Genomic DNA, 6,323 nt, shown 5'->3' with positions numbered 1-6,323 from the left:
GCAAACAAGTTAGCACAAAATGGACTTTCTATCCTAGGTTAACCTAGATCTAGACAGCTCCTAACTGTTCCAAGATCGTCTTCAAGCACTCCATGCCCAAAACTGACTAACTGTCTCGGCCAGGTAAGTGTAAGATGTGGGAGGTCCCCTGCTTGTTGCTTTCCTTAGACACCAACTGAGTTGGCCAGGTCAGACAACGGAACCAATTGAAAACCACCTTCTTAAACCACTTGCCTTAGACACCGAGCAATTAATCATTTCGAACCCGGTCTAACTTTAGGACTTTCTTGTCCTATTGAGCTCGAATATCCTAGGGCCAACGTTTAATTGATTTTAGATTAAGTCTAGGTTATGCAGAATGAAGGATGTGGTTTTTGGGCTAAGGAAGGGTGATCAAATCCCCACCTTATCTGATTAATGGGTTAAGTGCCCTTAAAGTTAATTATGGAGATGCAATGCAAAGAAACAAGATGTCCAATCAAGTTTGATTTTTTTTTTTAATATTTTGGTTATACTATATTAGTTAAGCGTTATGAAATGTCAGTATTTTTTTTTTTTAAATATCTAAGAAATAAAATATCTAGATTACTAGTAAAGTCAACTATTCTTGATATTAAAGCACCATTCCCCGGCAACGGCGCCAAAAACTGATAGCCTATTTCGCAAGTGCACGAAATCGCTCAAGTAATATAATGATAAATAAGAGATCGTTCCCACGAGGACTGAGTTTAATTACCAAAAATGAACGCTGATTTTACTAATATCTAAACGATCGAAACTGAATGATAATGAAAAATAAAATTAACTCTAAAGAACTCAATGAAAGCTGAATCAAAATTCGATTGATAAAGCACTAGGGTATATCTGATTTCACTTGGACCAATTATCAATTCCAGCTATTCCGATAATAATCTAAATTTAATTATTAATGCAAGGATAAATAATCTAAATTATTTAATAATCTCTCCCGAGTCTTATTAAATATACTAATTAAAACCTATAATCTATCTTCCAATAGTAAAATAGATTTCAATTAGTTCAACAAGCACAGTGATTATTTTCAAGATCCCACAGGTCAAATCTTCTGCTCCCGCTCCAATTATTATTCCTATGATGTTTGTTATTAACTCCAATTTATAATCTTCCTTCCCAGTACCAATTATAAATCGAAATCAATCAAGTACCAAAGATAATAATACTTAAAAGCATTAAGCACAAATAACAAACAATTGCATTAACAAAGAAAATTAATACAAGATTCTGGAATTGAAATTTAATTCAAGCTACATCAGGTACCCTAGCTAGAAATTTAGCTTTTCATCATAACAAAATCAAACTCAAGTTTACTTGAATAAAACTCCAAAATCATCCTAACAATGAGTTCTAGAAAATAAATTCAAAGTAAACAAGAGAAAGAAAAAACTCTGAAGGAATTGCAGAGCCGAATGAATCTTCTCTTCAAATCTTCCAGATACTCCAAACTCTCCTTGCTTGATTTCTAGCTTTCAAAGATGATTCTCCTTCCTTCCTGCTGGTGTTTTAGGATCCTTAAATAGGGCTAGGGCTAGGGTTAAGGTGGTATTTTTCTCATGATTTTATTCTATATATCATTCTTTTTATTTAGTATAGAATCTCTCCTCCTTTGGATAGGCTTTAAGCAATCACCAGCCATCTACTCCTTATGCTGCCCAAATTTTCTGATTTTATTATGATTTCCATAGTAAAAGAAGGAAAGGAGGCATGGTTAATTAGAGGAGAAGAATTTCTTCCTTTCTGGGTCCACAAAATCTGCAAAACAAGGTAAGGTTTCGACTGCCCAAATCAAGTTTTTCAAGAATTAGTTTCAATTCTTTCTCAGTTTGCTCCTCATGCAGAATTAGTTTGGACTCTGATTTTCTTCCATTTAATTCTTTCCAAGATAGCTCTTTGCCACTCAAAATTGGTTGCCATATCAGATCTTTGTGCCAAGAAACACTAAGAAGAATCTGGGTGTATCGGGTATTTCTTGTTGTGTCCAACATTGTTACCAACTTCAACCTATTGTAGCTACCTCATTTGGAATCCAAGTTCAATTCTGTAAATTATGTTCCTTTCTTGCTTCTCTCAAAATTCTGTAGGATCTAATCTTGCTCCGATTTGGAGTCCTGTAGCTTACCTTTTAGGGGTCCTCACACCAAAATATCTAGAATTTAGATTGGTTGACTAGATGGGAGAGATTAACTGCTTGATTTATTTTCTGCATCTCTAATTTCTTTTCTGGCTGATGATGCCAAAAAGGATAAGGTGTGGGGTCCATTGATATCTTGATTTGATTATTCTGCTTTGAGGTGGACTCTGATTTTGATGCAAGACCTGATGACTCCGGATGACAAACCCTGCTGAATCGGACTCAACCAATTTCACTTAATTTGACCTTTAAAACATGGTTAAGCCCAATTAGGTGTGACCTGGCTCAATTACCTGCAATTGACATAAAACATATCAGGTTCTTATATTTATTTAGTTAATTATTATACCAATTTTATCAAAATCATTAAAAACTAATAATAATAATTACTATAAAAATGCAATACATCAAATACCCCCAAACTTAAGTTTTTGGTTGTCCCCAAGCAAAAGAAAAGTCCAAATCAAAAATGAAGAATCTCAAAAAATTAATGCTAAAAACTTTATTTAACATTAATATACTCAAAATCCATCTAGACACAAAGGAGTAATACCCAAATGCCATGGCTTAACCACCTCAATCCAAAATCGAAAGGCAAACCCACAAGCTAACTATTCCAAACTCATTCATACTCAAACAAAATTACGCACAATCAATAGCTACTCTGCTTCCTTTAGATTTTAATAAAATAATTCGGTTCAAACATCCAATCCTGAATGCAAAATCCTATCAGCCCATCTCCAATAGTGCAAACAACGTACTCAAGAGATCAATAGGACTTTTTCGGGTAAAAAAAAAAAAAAAAAAAATGGAAAGCAAGCAACAAGAATGATGGTTATGGTCACATAAGTGAAAATAAATTAACCACAATAAATCAGAGCATACTCAATTACTTATGCTTTACATCCCTTCCTTTATTTGTTTTATTTTATACTTTTAGAACAGCCTATACACTTTGGCACTCTTCCTTAAGTCATCATTTGCCTTTTTACGCGAATACCGACATTGGTGATGAAGGCACCCGGTTACTCAGCAAGTCATATACTCAAAGTGCTTTGCATACTCATAATTCAAGTCACTGTTTGACGTAAAAGCAAACATGGGGCTCATGAATGCTCCTAGTTACTAGGCAACTTGAAACAGCGGAGTAGATTGTGCTTTTTTTTTTTTTTTTTTTTTTTTTTTTTTTTTTGAAGGGAAGGAAAACTAAAAATTCAGTATGCTCTAACCATTATAATCAATTTATTCTCAAAAAATATGAACAGTAGATATGAGATAGGATGAAAAGAAAATACAAGGGGTCAAAAAGGATATGCCAAAGGAATGCCTATATCATTTCTCCCAAGTAAATTGTCTACATTTTATTGCAACAAAGCTCACAAATAGGATTGACGAAGCAAAGTAACTATCTCCTATACGAGATTTTATTTAAGTATTTACAAGTATAAAACAGTCAATCCCTGAATTTGACTTCCAAATTTAAAGCTAAGATAGCCAAACACTAACACAAAAGTAAAATTGTCCCCCTCTATATCCTTACAAGTGATCAATGAATCAACATTCCAATTTTTTTTTTTTTTTTTTTTTAAATTTTATAAAAAAAATAAAGATAAAGATGCAAACATAATGGCAATCCTATATTATTAACACGAAATGCTCATGCAAATGCACCCCCAAATCTGAATTTGACATTGTGCTCAATGACAAGATCATCATCACAATACATATTATAGCAAGGCATTCTTAAAGGTTAGGGGTACTCCCCTTTGTAGCGTGCCTATGCGCTTGTGTGAGTTTGCAACTCGTCCTCAGTCATTTCATATCTCTTGTCTTCTTCAATGTGCCTACAAAAAGTGAACAACGTCCATTCAAACCTTGAAAATATAGTGAGGATTAAAATTGACTCAAAAATAAAAAAAAATTTTGCTTAGGTTGCCTCCCAAGAAGCGCTAGTTTATAGTCGTTAGCTTGACTATCCCAATGCATTATATCAGTGCTATGGAGGTTTTTGGTTGCTCAAATCCTCCATCTATGTATTCCTTCAACCTTTGCCCATTGACTTTGAAGGTCCTATCACCACTCTTCAGCTCAACAGCTCCATGTGGAAAAACTTGTATAATCTCAAATGGACCTGACCACCTAGACCGGAGCTTGCCTGGAAATAGCTTTAGGCGAGAGTTATACAGCAACACCTTTTGTCCTGGTTGGAATTCACGCCTCACAATATGTTTGTCATGCCATCTTTTCGTTCTCTCCTTGTAAATTCTTGCATTTTCATATGCATGGAGGCGGAACTCATCAAGTTCATTAAGCTGTAATAACCTTTTCTCCCCAGCAGCTTCCATATTGAAATTTAGCAACCTAGTTGCCCAGTAAGCTCGATGCTCTAGCTCCACAGGTAAATGGCATGCTTTTCCATAAACTAGACGATACGGGGACATCCCAATTGGTGTTTTGAATGCTGTTCTATATGCCCATAACGCATCATCTAATTTTAGGGACCAGTCCTTTCTTGATGAGTTGACAGTAGTCTCCAATATTCTTTTAATTTCACGGTTGGAGATCTCTACTTGTCCACTTGTTTGAGGATGATATGGTGTTCCTACACGATGAGTAACACCATATTTTATCAATAGAGAATCCAAATAACGATTACAAAAATGCTTACCTCCATCCGTGATGATAGCTCTTGGAATACCAAAGTGTGTGAATATGTATTTCTTTAAGAACTTGAGCACACTCTTGGCATCATTAGAGGGAAGTGCTACTGCCTCAATCCATTTGGATACATAATCCACCGCCACCAGGATGTATTGATTTGAATGAGAAGGTGGAAAAGGCCCCATAAAATCTAATCCCCACACATCGAACAGTTCTACTTCAAGGATATTGGTTAGTGGCATTTCCTGTCTAAAAGAAATATTTCCAGTTCTTTGACATCGGTCACAAGAAGAAACAAAAGCAATAGCATCTTTAAACAGGTTAGGCCAATAAAAACCACACTGTAATACTTTAGCAGCTGTTTTGTTGGGTCCAAAATGGCCTCCACACTCTAATGAATGGCAGTGTTTTAAAATATTTTTAATTTCATCATCAGGCACACATTTCCTAATAAGCTGATCTGGACAATTCTTATATAAATATGGATCCTTCCAAAAATAATATTTTGCATCATGTAAAAATTTCTTTTTTTGCTGGTAATTAAATTCCGAAGGAATAATATCACATGCCTTAAAATTAACAATATCAGCATACCAGGGTGTACTAGATGTGAGTAATGCAAATAATTGTTCATCAGGGAATGACTCATTAATGGGTACCTCAGTGTTCTCAATTTCTTTACTTAACTCTAACCGAGACAAGTGATCTGCTACAAGATTTTCTGCTCCTTTCTTATCCCTAATCTCCAAGTCAAATTCCTGCAATAAGAGCACCCAACGAATTAGTCTCGGTTTCGCATCCTTCTTTTCAAGTAAATATTTAATTGCTGAGTGATCAGTATAAACTATTGTTTTTGCTCCTATAAGATATGGCCTAAATTTATCAAAAGCAAAAATAATAGCGAGCAACTCTTTTTCTGTGGTGGCATAGTTCAACTGTGCATTATTCAGTGTTCGACTCGCATAGTACACCACATGAAGTCTATTCTCCTTTCTTTGTCCCAAGACTGCTCCTATAGCATAGTCGCTTGCATCACACATGAGTTCAAATGGTAGATTCCAGTCAGGTGCAGTGATGATAGGAGCTGAGATTAATTCTCTCTTTAATCTGTTAAAAGCAACCAAACACTCATCAGTAATTTTAAAAGGCGCATCCTTGATCAATAAATTACAAAGAGGTTTGGTAATTTTAGAGAAGTCTTTTATAAATCTTCTATAGAAGCCAGCATGCCCTAAGAAACTCCTCACTCCTTTAACAGATGTTGGTGGTGGTAATTTTTCAATGACCTCCACCTTTGCTTTGTCTACTTCTATCCCTCTAGATGAAATCTTATGGCCTAAAACTACTCCTTCCTGCACCATAAAATGACATTTCTCCCAATTCAACACAAGATTAGTTTCTTCACAACGCTGTAGAACTTGGGAGAGGTTAGTCAAACACATATCAAAAGAAGGACCAAAAACTGAAAAATCATCCATAAAGATTTCAATGAATT

The sequence above is a fragment of the Elaeis guineensis genome, chromosome 7 (assembly GCF_000442705.2).
Source record: "Elaeis guineensis isolate ETL-2024a chromosome 7, EG11, whole genome shotgun sequence".
Taxonomy (NCBI): Eukaryota; Viridiplantae; Streptophyta; class Magnoliopsida; order Arecales; family Arecaceae; genus Elaeis; species Elaeis guineensis.
Note: the sequence above shows the minus strand (reverse complement) of the source record.